At 34.7% G+C, this 18,490-nt stretch overlaps 1 long non-coding RNA gene across 2 annotated transcripts in view; it reads left to right on the top strand.

Moving 5' to 3' along the window:
- Window positions 1-18,490, top strand: part of LOC129501678 (uncharacterized) — a 141,242-nt gene that overhangs the window by 15,170 nt on the left and 107,582 nt on the right. For both annotated transcript variants that reach the window (XR_008662791.1, XR_008662790.1), the window contains exons 4-5: window positions 11,122-11,242; window positions 12,246-12,348. This is a non-coding gene — a long non-coding RNA (uncharacterized LOC129501678). The remainder of the gene's footprint in view (window positions 1-11,121; window positions 11,243-12,245; window positions 12,349-18,490) is intronic.

Genomic DNA, 18,490 nt, shown 5'->3' with positions numbered 1-18,490 from the left:
CAGATGTGAAATAGGCTGGTTATACAAATCTATTTGTTTCCCTTCTGTAGTGCTGAAAATTATATTGATTTAATGATCTCAAGTTATACTTTTTATGCAATTAGTTGTGTAGTAAAAACTAATATTGTCATGTGCTAATGTCTTTTTTCCTCTATTGTGCTATGATAGTAGTCCATGCAATATCAGCAAGTTTATGCTTTTCCTGTGCTTTGCTGAAAGGAAAAAGGAACATCTGTTTCTATTATATATCTGCATCATAATGATAACAATTAAATAGCTTTTATGGTAGTATACAGTAAATATATTTTGCTGAATGACCTATACTTTCTTGTTGGAGAATTTCAGAGATTTCAGAGGGACTTAGTTTTTACAGGTAGGTTCCATGTAAAGGTTTAGAAAGGCCTCTGGTTACTTTAGGTAAATCACTGTAGACTCAGTAAAAACAAACAAAGAACCCTGAAGATTAAACACTAGGCTATCAGATGTGACTCCTGAAAGTATTTTTTTAGGCAGATGTTTAGAGTACAAATTATTAGGTACCTCAGTATTCTTAAGTCGCTTAATCATGCTACTAATAATAGAGTTCATTTTGTGTTTTGTGCTGTTTGTGTACTTTTAATATTTTACTAAGCTGGAAAGTGGAAATATAAAGACTCCTAACTCTGGGAAATGAACTAGGGGTGGTGGAAGGGGAGGAGGGCGGGGGGTGGGGGTGAATGGGTGACGGGCACTGAAGGAGACATTTGACGGGATGAGCACTGGGTGTTATTCTGTATGTTGGTAAATCGAACACCAATAAAAATTAATTTATTAAAAAAAAAGAAAGTGGAAATAATTTTATATGGATACATGTGTTTTTTTGTGTGTGGGGGTGCACACACACATATATAAATATATTTACAGCCAAGCGCTTTTTTTTTTCATATATTAGGGGGTCATACTGATATTTACCTTTTAAGCTCAACAGGAGAATGTTTGATGCCCATGCACTATTTCCATTGACCTTTAATATTCCAGAGAAATGTTTTCATTTATTTCATTCAGCTTTTGGTTAAAGATGTTTGGTGGTAACTTAAAAAAAGATTAGAAAGTATTTCAGACAATATGTGATATATAGAGAAAAGTAAACAGCCCTGTACTGCAGACTTCGTTTGAGAAATAGAATATTACCAGTACAATTGAAGCTCTTCCCGATGGTATTCCCTTAAGGCTTCTTGAAGAGATAATCATCATTCCAAATTTGATGATTTTCTTTTTGCCTTTTATGCATTTTCTTTAACATGTCAAAAACCTTGATGACATAATGATTTGTCCTTTTAAATAAATTTTAAAATGTTGGACCTGTGAAGACTGTTGGAACCTTTATAGTCTAATCACCTGTGAGTGGTCATGTTTCTCTGCTTTCTGTCCTCATCTGTGAATTTGTGGATGGATCTACATGCTCTTTGGTGTCCTTCTAGCCATAATTAAAGTTTTTTTGATTACCTCTTATTTTGCATATGAAATAAAATAAATAAAAGGCAAAGGCCCAGAGAAGTTTAAGTAACTTACCCAAGACCATATAGTAAATCCAGAGCCACGAATAAAACTCAGTTCTCCTGACTTCCATTCAAAGCACTCTTTTCTTCAGTCCACATTGTCATCTTTGTGTACTGGCTGACTGACCACTGTGGTAGCCTGTGATTAAAGACCATCTACAGGCTTATATAACTTGGTGACTGTGAATGCAGGAGAGGGTTCTCTCTTAGACAATTTTTTCTGTGGGGAAAAACACTGAAGCCTTATCAGCCTGAAAGCTACTTATAGAATGAGAAGACTATATGTGTCCTACAGAGCCTGTGATTTTTCTTCTTTATTTTCTGGACTTCCCTGGAAAAAATGGTAGTTTGGGTACAATAAAACTGTCTATACGTTTCTTACCCTGGAGTCAGTTTTCTGATCTCTTCATGGCATCTGGGAAAATAGGAATGGACACAAATATAAGTGTCTCTTTACATATACATGTATCTATTTTTCGGTATATTTTGACAGTTAAGACTGACAAATCGCTTTTTTTTTTTTTTTTGTAGCTTATGGGATGGTCAGATCACAAACGACTTTCTATTTGAAAGTGAGTTTGTTTCTTGTTTCTATTTAGCAACCAACTTACCAGAGCACTAAAGTGAGAATAGCACAAATAGAATAATGTGGAAACACGTTTTTAAAATCTCTGGAGAAAAACCCTTTTCTAAAAATGGCAACCTAGAATTACATGCATGTACATTCTCTTTCAGGTTTTTACTCTAACAAATTTAATTCATTCTTCGTTGAGATGAGTAAGCTTGAGTCATAATATTCACACAGTGCCATGCCTCGCCTATGAAAAAATATCAATATAACTAGAGATGGAGTTAATGTATCCTATTGTAAAACTATCTTCTTCCAAATCTCTTGCCTCAAGACCAGAAACTTGGCTTAACAAATATTTGCTTCCTTCTATAAATATGTACTAGGAAACTTGCGATAATAGTAATCATTCTTTTAAGGGAAGGTGAAGCTACTAATGGTAGCTTTGTCAGTGCTATAAACATTCTCAGGGTAGTTGTGTTTTTTTTTTTTTTGGTAGTTGTGTTTTAACAAGCAAACCAGGTAACATATTTTTCTCTTTTTTAGGTCAATTATCTTATGTATTCAGCAACTTCTAGTAGGAAATTTTCCCTAGCATGTTAGTTTGGGGAGGAGAGAACCAATGTAATCAGATATCAACATTCAGTACACTTTTTATTTAGCATTGCTTTATTTGCTCACACTCACTAAATATGATTTCTTTAATTTCATTTCTGTACCTTTTCTGTCTGGAGAGAAAGCTCTGTGTGTGTGTGTGTGTGTGTGTGTGTGTGCGCGCGCGTGCGTGCATTTGTCTGCCTGCCTGCCTGCCTATAAATATTTCAAAGGCATTTCTTGTCTAGTTGAAAGTTCTGGTGAACATCTGTAATGTGTAATATAAGGAATTTTCTACACTGGTTAGATAGCCCTTGTTGCTCTAGCAGGTTGGTGAAACTCAACAGAAAAGGTGTAGGTAGAGGAAATTAGCCCCTGACTAACTTATTTTCTTTGTGACTATAATATGAATCTGGGCAGTAGTGGTGAGAATATAGATTAAATACCAAACCAGCAATGCTAAAACCAGAGATGCCAGTGAGACACAACAGTCTATAGTCCATATATAACATTTTATTTTCTTAGTTCTGTATCTCCTTGAAGAAAGGTGATGTGCTATTTACAGAAACATCCAAATATGGAAAAAACGGTATAGATGTATGTATTTATAAAACATATATATACTACCAGGATTCAAGATTATAGTTACTTAAATATCTACACTGTTTCTTCTCAGTCCTTAATGACTTCACTTTAGACTGAGTTGAGATTATTTCAAAACTAGCATTGGCTGTGTATTTTCTATTGACATAACCAATACACAATACACAATTTCCTGATGTGATCTCAGAATCTGTGGGCAAAACGGTGATTTTTCTTTTAATGTTAGATATGCATGTTGTAAAATTTTGTTCATGGCCTGTTTTGACATCCCAGCCATTTAGGATTTTGCCATTATTTGATTCTTATGAGAATTTTGTTATGCTTATTGTTCTTGAGGTATGGATAGTTAACTCCTATTTATTAAGTTCGTGCTACGCTTACTGCATATGAGGTAGATAAAAGCATAGTCATTGCCCTTTAGGGGATAATTATTGATACGGTCTTTTGCCAATAATTAACAGATTATATTCTCTTAATATATTTGTGATTTTTAAAAATATTTCTACAGGAAGACTTTAAGAGAAAAAGAAAGTATATTTAATTTTCTTTTTTTTTTAAGATTTTATTTATTTATTCATGAGAGAGAGAGACAGAGAGAGAGAGGCAGAGACACAGGCAGAGGGAGAAGCAAGCTCCACGCAAGGAGCCCGATGTGGGACTCGATCCCGGGACCCTGGGGTCACGGCCCGGGCCGAAGGCAGGTGCTAAACCGCTGAGCCACCTGGGCTGCCCTATATTTAATTTTCTATTGCTGTTATTTACCTTTTGAAAAAATTCTTAGAATTATAATTTAGAATTGGGGCACCTGCATGGTCCAGTAGGTTAAACATCTGCCATCAGTTTGGGTTATGATCCTAGGGTCCTGGGATTAAGCCCCACATTGGCCTCCTTGCTCAGCAGGAAGCCTGCTTCTCCCTCTCCTGATGCTCCCCCTGCTTGTACTCTCTAACTCTTGTTCTCTCTCAAATAAATAAATAAATAAAATCTTTTAAAAAATTATAATTTGGGATCACCTAAAATGATATTACTGTGGTATCATGAATAAATAGGGATGTGGCATTTGCTAACTTTAAATCATTTTAAAAAATGTTCTATTTATTTGAGAGAAAGAGCATGAGCTGGGGGGGAGGAGCAGGTTTTTTAAAATAATTTTTTTAAAAGAATATAAGATCTAAGAATTTTTCTTAGTACTCTATTTTGCTTAAGTATGCCAATCTAATTATCTCTCTGTAAATAAAAACTAATTGTGGGTACCTGGGTAGCTCAGTCTGTTGGCATCTTCTTTACATGTGGTCATGATCCCGGAGCCCCGGGATTAAGCTCCATATTGGGCTCTCTGCTGAGAAGGGAGTCTGCTTCTCCCTCTGCCCGTCACCCTGCTCATGATCTCTCTCTCTCTCAGATAAATAAATATAATCTTTAAAAATTTTTTTAAAAGATAATTGCATAACTTTCTGAAAAGCAGCCTTTGTGCTATTTTTTAGCAAGAACCAGGTTCATTTTTTAAAAATTAAACTACAAAGTATATTTACGTTAAAGTTAGGAACTACACTAAGTATGAAGGCAAAACATTTTTCATAAATATTTAGAAAAATACTTCTTTGGTCTTCACATTAGCTTTGTTGGTAATATCATGGAATTTTAGCTTTGAACATGTTTTTATAGCATTACACATGAACATGTTTTTATAGCTCACCAAAGTTTATTAAAAGATGCTAAGAATAATTACCATTTGCCTGTCTCACAAGAATTGGATTGTTGATATATTTGCCAACAAATTTGGCCAATGTAGATAGCTGTTTTTGATAAATGGATTAACGAAAATACCCTTATCCTCTGTATAATAATTACAGTCTTTTTGGACTTAATTATGTAGTTTCTTCTCTCTCTCTATATGTCAATGTAGGTATAAATTTCAGTTTATAAGTATTGCAATAAACAGTTGAAGTATAATTTGTTGTGTAGAGTTTGCATGAGATAACAAAGTCCTTTTGAATTTTGGGGACTGATTGGGTTTTGCATTGTTTATATATATATTTCTCAAAACAAATATACAAATTTTAAAATAAGTCCCCTTTATTTGAGTTACACTTTTTTTTAAGATTTTATTTGTTTTATTCATGAGAGACAGAGAGAGAGAGAGAGAGAGAGAGAGAGGCAGAGACACAGGCAGAGGGAGAAGCAGGCTCTATGCAGGGAGCCTGAGGTAGGACTCAATCCGGGGTCTCCAGGATCAGGCTCTGGGCTGAAGGCGGAGCTAAACCGCTGAGCCACCTGGACTGCCCATAAGTTACACTTTGGAGATGTGTATTTTATAAGACTCATATTTTAAAAAAAGACAAAAAACACATCAGTAATATCTGGTAGAGGATTACAGTGGATTGTGCTATACTATTAAAGTCAGTCTCATGTTAGTCTAAGTTGTAAAGGTAGTTGTCTTAGACTGGCTAGAACTTAGTGACCTGAAAGAATAAGAGAGTGGTATTACAGAGCTTTGAAAGCAACATACGGACTGATCTGTGACAGAGCCAAAAGTCACCAAGATCCTATTTATATTTCAGTTTTGACAGTTTTAAAATTCTGAAAGTCCTGCGTCATATAGTAAGGAACTAGCCAAGGCTGTATTTTTATATATGTAGTGTGTATGATGGAGAGTTTTGTTCTTACATCAACTTACCTAATAGTTGTCCTCCCCAAGAGAAGTGTATAATATTCTTAATTTATGAATTTTACTTTTTATATAAATAATAAAATACTCTTATTATATGCTAAGCATATTTCATATATTATTTAATCCGTTTATGTAAAATGTAAAATTCTCATTTTGCTGGTGAAGAATTTGAGGCTCAAGTGTGGTTAAGTAATTTGCTCAAGTCAAGTCACATAGAAGATGAGTAACACAGCAAGGATTTGAAGTAAAGTATGTGTCATTCCAGAGCCCATTCCTGATCTATGCTGATTTCACTTTTTCATATCAAGCAACTGATTATATTACCTTTTGATTATAGGTCAAATTGTATTCTCACAGGCACATAAAAAAGCATAGAGCAACTCTTTTGCAAGACAAAGGAAATCTATATAATTTCATGTTTTTTTTTCATGTCCTGGTAGTTATAGGATAATAATTCTGTTTGATTATGTGCTGTTGTTGTATGTATAAATGGTACTATCCAAATGAAACTCTGTCCTTAAAATTTTTTGGCACTAGGTTGACTTAGCTATTGAATAACAAGAAAATTTATTATTTCTAACTTGCAGTCTTTCTTCAGAATGTTTTTGTCTTTAGTGACTTACTAAGGGAAAAAAAAGTCCTGGTTTCCCTTAGTAGATGTATTATTTTGCTAGGGCTGCTGTAGCAAAGTGCCATGAACAGGGTAGTTTAAGTACCAGTAGTTTAAGACAACTATCGTTGTCTAGTTCTGGAGGCTGGAATTCCAAGATTAAGGTGTCATCAGGGTTAATTCCTTCCATGGCTATGAGGAAGCTAATCTATTACAGGCTTGTCTCTGAGCTTGTGGTGGTTTGTTGGTAATCTTTGGTATATCTTATAGATGCATCGTCCTGCTCTGCCTTCATCTTCATGTGGTGATCTCTGTGTGTGTGTTTCTGTCTTTGTGTCCAAATTTTCCTTTATAAGAACACCAGTCATATTGGATTAGAATCTACCCTAATGACCTCATCTAAAGTTGATCATCTGTAAAGACCATCTTTCTAAATAAGGTCACATTCACAGGTACTTAGAGTTAGGATTTTGGTATATTTTGAGGGGACACAATTCAACTCATAACAGTAAGCAATTTTTTCTGAGATGATAGATTTTAAAACTCTTTAGTATTTTTTTAAAGATTTTATTTATTTGAGAGAGAAAGCAAGAGACAGAGCATGAACAGAAGGGAGGGGCAGAGAGAGAAGCAGGCTGCCCACTGAGCAGGGAGCCTGATGTGGGGCTCGATCCCAGGACCCTGAGATCACAATCCAAGCCAAAGGCAGACGCCCAACTGATTGAGCCACCCAGGTGCCCCTTCAGTAGCGGTTATATACATAAATTTGTAGTTGATCAATATATTGGTGTAATTATATGCATGGATACCCATAAATGAGTCATGTCTGAATATTTGTGTTGGAATAGGACTGATTTTGCTCTAATATCCTTGTAAAAAACTGTAAAGAACAGATTGGAGACCCATTTAGGAAGGCTTTCAATAAATAATATGATCAGTTATCACAATGTATAGCACAGATAATGAGCTTTTGATGTTTCATATACAAAATCAGCCTAGCTGGTGGTATGAAGTTGGGATTTAGATATTCAGAACAAGAAGATGCTACAGAATCAGAGAGGACATGGGTTTAGGTTCTGATGTAGGAATGAGTATTTTATGTATAGTGGGCCATGGTGGTGAAGGGGAGGCTTTGGGTCAATTATGTTGTAAAGGAATCTCTGGCCATTTTGGGTGAATGCCACTTTTAAGTTTCAAGGAATTGCTGTAGGATTTATTTTTAATTTTACCTTGTAGAGAATGTGAAATATTAACAAGAAGAAAAACATGACCTGTATCCCCACTACCCAGAGCTAGTTGTTATTCATATTTTGACATCTTGATATAATTCTTATGAAATTCCTGCCATGCTTTTTGATTGAGATTATACCATATAAACAGTTTTCTAAAATAAATCAGCACCTACAGTCTCTAAATATCTATCTGAATTTGAGACCCATTGGGTAATAGACCTAATGATCATTGATGATGAATGGGGTCATCATAATTCCATAAACTATTAGGTCAAAGACAGTTTTGTCTCATGTGATTTAGTCCTCTGCCTTCAGTCTTGTCCTTCACACTACTGCCAGGATCTTTTTAATGATGACATCACTCTCCTGGCTTACCTCCTTCAGTCAGACAAAGGTCCAGCTTTTTAGCATAATAGGCATCTTTGTGAACTTTCTCAGACCTCTTTCTTCTTATTTGCTACTCTCCAAAAAACTTCCTGAAGTTTTCAGAATATTGTGTACCCTTTTGAACCTCTATAATTTTTCACCTTTCCCCTCCCTTGAGACTGTCCATTTTCTTTTTGTCCTCCTGTCTAGCAGCTGCTGATTTTTTAATATTTCACATGACATTTCCTCTCTAAAGGCTTTATCCTAAGCCAATTTTCCCTTTCTTTTAGTTTCTGTAGTACTTTCTAGAAAACTTGCTATAAATTGATTACAGGATATCTCGTGACTATTTTCCATCTTTATCTTTCTTATTTATTCTTTTTTTTTTTTTACAAAGTTTTTACTTAAAACTATTAAATATTAGTAATATTAGCTTCAGGTATACAGTAGAATGATCCAAAACTTCCATATAACACCTGGTGATCATCACATTAAGTGCATTCCTTAATTTCCATCACCTATTTAAGTCCCCCCCCATAACCATCAGTTTGTTCTTTGTAGTTAAAGAGTCTGTTTCTTGGTTTGTTCCTCTCTTTTTCTCCTTCACTTTTCATTCTTTTTTTTTATGAATGACTAATATTCCAATATATATATATAAATATATATACACACACACATATATTCCACATTTTTTTTAGTGTCAAATTTTTGTTTAAATTCTGGTTGGTTAACATATAGTGTGATATTAGTTTCAGGAGTAGAATTTAGTGATTCATCACTTAACCTGTTGCACTCAGCACTCATCACAAGTGCTTTCCTTAGTACTTTTCACCCATTTAATTCATCCCCTGCATCCACCTCCCCTCCAGCAACTCTCAGTTCTGTATGGTTAAGAGTCTGTTTTATGGTTTGCCTCTTTTTTTCCTCCTATGTTCATCTGTTTCATTTCTTAAATTCCACATTAGTGAAATCATATGGTATTTGTCTTTCTCTGACTGATTTTACTTAGCATAATATACTCTAGCTCTATCCACATTGTTGCAAATGGTAAGATTTCATTCTGTTTGATGGCTGAGTAATGATACTCCATTGTATGTATGTATGTATATATATGTATGTATACCACATATATGTATATATGTATCTCACAACTCTTTTTTTATCCATTTATCAGACAATGGATGATTGGGTTCTTTCCATAATTTGGCTATTGTTGGTAATGCTTCTGTGAACATTGGGGTACATGTGTCCCTTCAAATGAGTATTTTTGTATTCTTTGGGTAAATACCTAGTAATGCAATTGCTGGACCATTGGTTGGTTCTGTTTTTAACTTTTTAAGGAGCCTCCATCTTGTTTTCCAGAATGGCTGCACCAGTTTGCATTCCCACAAACTGTGTAAGACGGTTCCCCTTTCTGCGTCCTTGCCAAAGTCTCTTGATCCTGTGTTGTTCATTTTAGCCATTCTGACAGGTGTGAGTGAGGTGGTATCTCATTGTAGTTGATTTCTGTTTCCTTGATGATGAGTGATGTTGAGTAGCTTTTCCTGTGTTAGCCTTCTGTATGGCTTCTTTGGAGAAATGTCTGTCCATGTCTTCTACCCATTTCTTAAATGGATTATTTGCTCTTTGGGTGTTGAGTTTGTTAAGTTCTTTACAGATTTTGGATACTATTTATCAGATATGTCATTTGTAAATATCTTCTCCCATTCCACAGGTTGCCTTTTAGTTCTGTTGGTTGTTTCCTTCTCTGTGCACAAGTTTTTTATCTTAATGAAGTCCTAATTCATTTTTGCTTTTGTTTCCCTTGCCTCAGGAGATGTCTCTAGTAAGAGGTTGCTGCGGCCAATGTTAAAGAGATTGCTGCCTGTGTTCTGTAGGATTTTGATGGTTTCCTGTCTCACATTTAGGTCTTTCATCCATTTTGAATTTATTTTTTGTGTATGGTGTGAGAAAGTGGTCTAGTTTCATTCTTCTGCATGTTGCTGCCCAACTATTTGTCGAAAAGACTTTTTCCCCATTGGATATTCTTTTCTGCTTTGTTGAAGATTAGTTGACCATAGAATTGAGGATCCTTTTTCTGGGTTCTGGGTTCTGTTCCAATGATCTATGTGTCTGTTTTTGTGCCGGTACCATGCTGTCTTGATCACTACAGCTTTGTGATATAACTTATATTGTGATGGCTCCAGCTTTGCTTTTGTTTTTCAAGATTGCTTGGCTATCTGGGGTCTTTTGTGGTTCTATACAAATTTTAGGATTGTCTTCTCAAGCACGGTGAAAAATGCTGGTGGTATTTTGATAGAGATTGCATTAAATGTGTAGATTGCTTTGGGTAATATGGACATTTTAGCAATATTTTTTCTTCCAATCCATGAGCATAGAATGTCTTTCCTTTTTTTTTGTGTGTGTGTGTCGTCTTCAATTTCTTTCATCAGGGTTTCATAGTTTTCACAATACACCATCTTTGCCTTTCTTAACTACACTGCATTGCTTAATGGCAAGGAGCGTGTGTTATTTATGCCAGTATCTGTGGCACTTAGTATGGTACCTAGTAGGTATTTGAGGAAAACATCTGCTGAATAAATTATCTTTTCATCTAATACTGTCCTGCCAGTAATAGTGAATATAGCTAGAATAAGTGATAATTTTTAGAGTGACAAATAAGGTAGTAAGATGACTAGTTCATTTCAACTTATAAAACACTTATCAAGCATTTACAATTTGTAAGTTATCAGTTGGGCATTGTGGAAATGGGAAACTAAAATGAAGAGGAACTTTAAGAGTTTGCAACCTAGTGGAAGACTTCCAATTTTGGTGAGTTGATTGGGAATTATGGTAAGAAACACAGTGAAGAATTGTTAAGGGGAATGACCCATTAAAGCAATTGTGACTGGAGACATTTGTGTAGTGCCTTTAAATTAACAAAGTTTATTTGTTTACAGGTGGCAGTGGGCAACATCATGGGTTGTAGCAGATGTTCTCAACATTTCTTTTGAAACTTCTTTATATTGCCTTGCAAGAGGAGCCCTAGAGCCTCATCCCTGGGGTAGCTACTATGCTCTGGTATGATGCTGTGCTGTTCTATTTCATCCTTCCTGTTCTAGCAGAGGATCTAGGTTAGAATTTAGTGGTTTCTTATTGCAGACAATTATGTAGAACTGGAAGTGGAATGTTTCAATTATACTGATATTGTGATTTCTTTGAGATTGTTTATTATGCCATATTATTCTTACACTTGTTCACAGAACCCCCAAATAGTGAGTGCCTAACTCATCATAGATACTTAGCATTGTGATTTTGTTTGAATTGTATCTAGTTATAAACAGTTCCTCACTGATTTTTAATAGATGTTAATCTAATTTTTATTCTTTTAATTGATAAAGAAGCACATAACATCATCTTTACTTCTACTTAGAAAAACTATGTCTTCAGGTAATGTTTAACCAGCTTCTCAACTCTTATGAAGGAGATTCAGCTGGCAACCCATAAAATTCTATTTCAGGAATATTTAATTATAAACTTCTGTCTATATTAGCATGAATAAACACTGTAGCTAGTAATGAAAGTATTTTTCTTCATACAAAATAGTATTTTTCAGAATTCTGGGAAATGTCAAAGCAATTTTGGCTGTAGTCATGCTGCATTTAATGTTATTGAGAATGTTGCTAACATTAACAAAAATATTCCGTAATTTCCTCAGTTATTGCTACTGGTGATGAGGGATGTAAAGTTGGCATGCTTTCATGTTTTGAGCATTTTCATTATACACTTTTGATTTTACATGTCAGAAGCAATCTTTGTTTTAGGTAAGATAGCTGAGAACATTTTTACTTAGGGATGGAGGTCAGGCTCTATTTGTATTTTTAGGCCAGTGCCTTATAGAATATAATGAATGTATCAGAGTAAATACATGTACAGTTTTGTATGTAAGTATTATAGCATTTATGTATTTCTTTGACCTTATTTTTAGTTCATTAAAACATAATGATTTGGGACCAAGGCATAGGTTTCATTTCGGTGTTAATAATTTTATTTTCTGTGACCACTGGTAACACTCATCTTGCAGATGTAAGCTGTTGTCCACCAGGGAGCTTTGGCAAGAGAATTGGCCAGATCACCAACTTCATCTCCACTGTAGAAAAACAACTTGAAGCTCATCTCTGTTGAAGGTGAGTTAGTATCATCTTCACACAGGAGAGATTATGCTAGTGTTATTTGATGTTTTCAGGGTTATCAAGTGGCCGTTTGGTTTAAACTTTGTTTTATGGGATGTTGAACCATCATATTTTATTACTTGAGTGTAAAGATTCACACAGAAATCATTAACCTGACAATGAAAAGGGATGGAAGTAACAATTTGGTGTTTATGAATATTCCTAAAAGTAGTTTGAATTCCCTCCCTCCCTCCTTCCTTCCTTTTAAATGTTTATTTTTAAGTAATCACTGTACCCAGTATGGGGCTCGAACTCATGACCCTGAGATCAAGAGTCACATGCTCTCCCAAGTGAGCCAGCCAGGTGCCCCTATTTGGGTATTCTTTCTCACCTCCATTCTTGTTTCCAGATAATACATGCTAGCCAAATTATAATTCATGACTTTTATTTGAATGAATATTGGCTAGAGCAGAATCACATATGTTATATATTTATTTAAAAATATATTATGGATTTCAGGAAATTTCATATAACTGCAATGCCAATATAAAGATACTGTTTTCAAATACATTATTTGTTCTTTGAAATAGTAGTCTTTATTAATGCTTGCCACAGGCTTGCTGTCTTGGAGACATAGTGGATCACTGTACATGTTTAGTATTATTACAAGAAGTAGTGGGGTAATAGCAATCCACAGTTCAGTATCATTTAATGCATATTTATTAATCATCACTTCATTTTACTGTGCTAATTTGTGACTTGACCTAGCCCTACCTAATCATGAGATATGTGTATATATGAGTGTGTGTGTGTTTGTATAACATTACATATAAGTGACTTGATAGAGTTACAGATGTTGCTTTGGTGCTCTTTATTCAAGTTGTTTTTACTTGAATCATCTTCATTGTCAGGTTGTTGAAGTCAGTTTCCTTTTATAGCCCTACTTATTGGTATTCTCCTTTTTTAAAAATGTTATTGTTATCTTTTAATTTTTTTTTCTTTTGGGGCATAAAAACATTCCAAGGTTAAAGACTAGTGGGGCTATTGCTCACTGACTTCAAAAGGAAGGTCTAGCTGTAGGGAGGAGAGCTTTATAGGTATGATGTTCCATTATAATTAGCCTTAGCTATACTAAATGGTTTGTATGAGGCCATGAAATAAAAAAAGGAATAATGTGGCACTGTGTTTGGAGAAAAAGTTTGAACAATTTTCTTTTCCTCAAAAAAGCTCTAATATTTCTGTAGTAAGATTGGGCTTTCCCTTCCCATGCCTTATAAGTAATTATTAAATATAATGCAGTATGTCTTTAAAAATCTTGTTTCTTGAAAACATTATTTTAAGTTGACTTGTCTTAGTATTATTTTTACATTAAGCCTCAAACATTTTTAGTTGGACTAGACTTTGGAAATTTCTTTAGCATTATAGTGCATTAGGTTATTTAGTGTTTAAACTTGAGTTTGTCTTAACTAGAGTAATTTCTATTGTAGTTATTATGATAAAATACTACTTGTTGAGTAATTATAATTCTAATTGTTATTAACATTAGTAAAATTAATTAAAATTAATTTGTTCAGCTCTATTCTGAGTACTTTTTATATGTCGTTATATCTTTACAACAGTTATATGGGGTAGGAATAATAATCCTAGGTTTATACACAAGGAAACTAAGACTCAGGGTTCAATGATTTGCATCAGGTTGGTAACTGACCCAGACTTTAAACTATCTGACCTCAGAGATTTTGTTCAAAGTTCCTGTTTATAATTTGGTGTTAAGCTGCATGAAAGGCTTATGTATGTCACTTGAGAATGGGCTATTTCACTTCTGAGGCAGTCTGGTTAGTTCACATATATTTTGTACTACTTACTGAGGTACACCAAACTGTATCTGGCAGAAACATTTGCTTTTGTGACTTTATGTGGACATAACTTTTTAAAAGAAGATTTCTTGATTTATGTAAGAGATAGAGCATGTGTGTGCACTGGGGCAGGGCAGGGGGAGGGGCAGAGAGAGTCTCAAGCTGACTCTGTGCTAAAGGTAGAGCCCCATAGGGGACTTGATCTCACAACTTGGAGATCACTATCTGAGCTGAAACCAAGAGTTGGGTGCTCATTCTGTGTCACCCAGGTGCCCTAATGTGGACATAACTTTTGACAGTCTGTTAGTATTTTGTGTATACCTAATGTGCGTGTATGCTGTACGCATGTTATCTCATATATAGATTCTTTCTTTTAAGACTTTATTTATTTATTTGAGAAATAGAGAAAGAGTACAAGCAGGGGGAAGAGGCAGAGAGAGAAGCAGACTCCCTGCTGAATGGGAAGCCCCTCATCATAGGGCTCAATCCCAGGACCCTGAGATTCATGACCTCAGCCAAAGGCACATGCTTAACTGACTGAGCCATCTAGGTGCCCCAACATGTATGGATTCTTTTTTTTTAAATAGAGATTATATTTATTTATTTATTCATGAGAGATACATAGAGGCAGAGACACAGACAAAGGGAGAAGCAGGCTCCACGCAGGGAGCCCGATGTGGGACTCGATCCCAGGACCTTGGGATCACATCCTGGGCCAAAGGGAGGTGCTCAACCACTGAGCCACCCAGGCGCCCCAACATGTATGTATAGACACTTTAAGAGGAATCTTGACAATGCTTCCTTGGGAAGCCTGGTGTATCTTTAGCGTCTGCCACAAGTGGAAGAATTGCTGTTTAATATATAAATTTGCTAGAGGCTGAGATCCTTGTTCTGGGGGATTATTCACATATGCATATAAAACAGGTAGGCTAAAATGGTGACATTAATTTTCTAACAGATGTATAATAAAGTGTGAAATGTTAGTTTGACCATTGTTGAGGAAAGCCAAATGCATAAATTTTATAGACATTATAGATTTTCTTTTCTTTTCTTTTCTTTTCTTTTCTTTTTCTTTTTTTTTTCTTTTTTTTTTTTTTTTTTTTTTTTTTTACAAATAGAAACCATTGAAAGATTTTAGGATGCAGATTGTGTTGTCTTTGGCATATGTGTAAAGTCTTTTGTTAGTGGCCATTGCATACTGCTTCAAGTTTACCTCTAGCAGTCCTCTTCTTTACCAACTAGTGTCATGTATACTCCTTACATATCTACCTCAGTTAAAATGAATACCTTGGGGGTGCCTGGGTGGCTTAGTTGTTTAAGTATCTGATACTTGATTTTTGGCTCAGGTCAGGATCTCAGGATTGTGAGATCCAGCCCAGTACTCTGCACTCAGTGGGGAGTCTGCTTGAGATTCCTTCTCTCCCTTTTCACCTCCCCCCCCATACTCTCTCTCAAATAAATAAATAAATCTTACTACCTTCCCCCCAAAAAAGCCTGAATAGCTTGTAGTTACTCTACAATAATTAGGTATTGGGCACTTTTGTCTTCATTAATATTTTCCTTCTTGCCATTATGATCTTTTCTCTTTGTTCCTGTTGAATACCAACTTTTTAGTCAAGATTTGGGTATGCCTTTTTTCTTTGAAGGCTTTCCTAACTACTGACCTTTGTCATTGAACCTTACCTTCTTTGAACCTTTCTAGTACAAGTTTCTATCTAGAATCTTATATTTTGTATTTATATACCTTTATATTTTATTGCACTTATGTACATATCTGTTTCTTTCTAACTAGACTGTAGATTGTAGATTTTTTAATGGCAAGTACAAAGGCTGTGTGTCTAATTCATGTTTATATCCCCAGTTTTTAGCACAATACCTGGTAGATATAGATGCTTAGTAAGCATTTGTTAAATAGATGAGTAAACAAATGGTTCAACTATAAAGGAAAGAAAAGATTATCCTCACAGTTGGTGTGATAATGGTGATAAAGTGCATTCCAAGGTGGAGTGCTGCTACTCTTTTTAGGGAATATTCAGTGTTGAAAATAGTATCTTTCCTGAGGTCTCACTGTAATCTTACTAGCTTCTAGAATCAGTATAGTATATGTCTCAAGTTTTGTTATCTTGAACTAACCATGTATTATTAAAATGTATCCACAAAATTTCAATAGGTGAATTTTTTCATGAATAATATATATTTTTTTTAAAATTTTTTTTTTTATTTATTTATGATAGTCACACAGGGAGAGAGAGAGAGAGAGGCAGAGACATAGGCATAGGCAGAGGGAGAAGCAGGCTCCATGCACTGGGAGCTCGACGTGGGATTCGATCCCGGGTCTCCAGGATCGCGCCCTGGGCCAAAGGCAGGCGCCAAACCGCTGCGCCACCCAGGGATCCCTGAATAATATATTTTAATAAGTATAATAGGTCTTGACTTAAGGATTCTCTTACTTCCCTTAAGGAGATCCACATGTGCTTTGGTGTTATAATCAATCTAAAGTTGGAAAAGGACCCTTCTGCTTGAAAATGATGAAAAAATATGTCAAGGAATGAACCTACTTGTTATTACATTTAAAGTTCCATTTGCTTTAAAACCATAATTCTTAAGTTATGGAATTCTGGTTAAAATGGTTACAATGGCCAGTATTATCAGAATGACAGATTCTAACTAACATAGGTTAGTAGTTTTACATTTTGAAAAACACTAATGTGTCATATTACTCCTTTAGTAATATGCAAACTTTAGGTTGGTTTATATTTTGTTTATTTATAATTATTAAGATTAGAGAACAGATGTTCTTTCACCATCAGGTTGCATTAGATTTAACTAAAGAAATATACAATGAAGATAATAAAAAGAAGCTTAAGGCTTCTGATATTGACTATATTCTGTTAAGTGAGCTTGTTTTAGGCTATATAGAAACAACATATACTGAATTAAAATTTGCTATGGTGAAAATAGCATATTCACTAAATAATTTAAATAAAATGATATAAGTGTCAAGGGGATTGAATGGAATGAAATTTTCTTTGCTTAAGCTCTAAACAGTAAGGCTTTTAATTTTGTAGGAAGACATTAAATACTGGTCATTCAACTTGTATATCCGTTAGCCTATTTCATAGTCAAAAGCTTGTAAGTAAATATATGTGCTGCTGAGAAACAGTGATCAAAAATGGCAATAAAAGTCACATAATGAAATAAGAATACTAAAAAAAATCCAAGTATTTTACTGTAGCTCATTATTCATTACATTTCTGACAGTCTTCATGATTACAAATCACTTGATTGACTAACTAGATATTCTCAAAGTGAGTTATGAATCAGGTTCATTTTTTCTGGTTGATAGTTGGCACATGCTGTAACTCTTACACTTTGTGATATATCAAATTCTTGTAACTAATAAAAGAGATAATCAACTCTTTATTTTAGGAAAACTATACTGCTTTTTCAAAAACTGAAATGCAATTGCTAACATTTTAACAACAGAATATAATCTCTGCTTTTGTATCCTAAAGTGGAATTCACAGTGATGACATTATTTTTCAGATTAAAATAAATATATAGACTGATTTTCCATCAGGCATAAAACTCCAATTGATATCAGTTTTATAGGCTTCTTGGGCAGTTGCTTGAGCCTAGGTTACATAAACAGTTGCTTATCTTAGTACTTAAAAAATGTTTTTAACATTTTTCTTTGAAGGAAATGCAGTTTTCCCTAAATACCTAATTTGTAATGAGGCCATGATGTTGCATACTTTAAAATGTGGAGCATTTTAATGGTTATTAATAGAGGGGGTCTTTTTTTAAGTTGGGAAAAGGGTCTATAGTGACCTGAATCTTGATCTTTCCCTTCTAAAACTTAATCAAGGGGGGTAAATTCTGCTTTCAAATGTATTCTCTTCTCTTTGACTTAATAAGAATTCTTCATGCATTACTTCACTGGCAGTTGAGTGGCAGAAAATTCCTGTAGTACAACTGCATTTGCTTTAATCCCATCCACTCAAGCAGTTGAAAATAAAATGGGTGTTCCTTAATGTGATATATTCAAAATTTGAGAATCTTGCACAAAATTCAGTCATTGCCTTAGCAAAAGTGAGATTCCTTCATTGAAAATTGTCAGGCATGGGAACGTAGAGCCCCAACAGTGTTGTTTAACAGTGTTGTTATGAGGTCCTCTTACTAATAAAGATTACATACAGTAAAGCAATTCTGTAAATTCTGTAATTCAGTAAAGTGTGAAGGCAAAATCATCAAAGTTAGTGGAAGCTTTGCATATATAACAGTCACAGAATTGTAGTGCC

Source organism: Nyctereutes procyonoides, unplaced genomic scaffold (assembly GCF_905146905.1).
Source record: "Nyctereutes procyonoides isolate TBG_1078 unplaced genomic scaffold, NYPRO_anot_genome, whole genome shotgun sequence".
Taxonomy (NCBI): domain Eukaryota; kingdom Metazoa; phylum Chordata; class Mammalia; order Carnivora; family Canidae; genus Nyctereutes; species Nyctereutes procyonoides.
The sequence above is the reverse complement of the archived record's forward strand: the minus strand, read 5'-3'. Positions and strand labels throughout refer to the sequence as shown.